Raw genomic sequence first — 603 nt, forward strand, 5'->3', positions numbered from 1 at the left:
GGTTTATTTTCCCAATGTCTTGTTGAATATGTAAAGTCTTCACTTTACAACGTTTTCTTTTAAATGTCAGGTAAATAACATGTTTGTTTATATTACATTTTGGCGATGGATATAACATTTCGCCGAGGTATTTCCTAGACTTAAGGAAATCCGGAGGGAGATCACTGTGTATTGCGGAAGTTACGATATTATTGGCAAACTTTCGCATTTTAAAGTCTGTCTGATCTTGTAAGGAGAGGATGGTCAGTTGATTTAGTTTTACCTACATATTGTGCGTAAAACATTTCTGTGGCATTTCCTTTCTTTCAAATTTCATGATGAACGAATGGCAAAGCGCGGCTACGCAATCACCCAACATGAAAGTCGTTCATATGCTGAGTAAGTTTCACGATACGCACCAAAGCCTGAAGTCTGGACAGTATATAAACTTTTTCCCGTAATAAGAAATTATTTTTTATTGTTAATGGACTTTAGATATTCATGACTACTAACTAATTTGAGTTGTCTCAGAAACACAACTGAAAGGGTCACTATCAGTCTGACTTTTTTATAGTCGATTAATTTGTTGAAATGGAATTCTATTGCCAAGTATCTCTTAGTATT

The sequence above is a fragment of the Penaeus monodon genome, chromosome 21 (genome assembly GCF_015228065.2).
Source record: "Penaeus monodon isolate SGIC_2016 chromosome 21, NSTDA_Pmon_1, whole genome shotgun sequence".
Classification (NCBI taxonomy): domain Eukaryota; kingdom Metazoa; phylum Arthropoda; class Malacostraca; order Decapoda; family Penaeidae; genus Penaeus; species Penaeus monodon.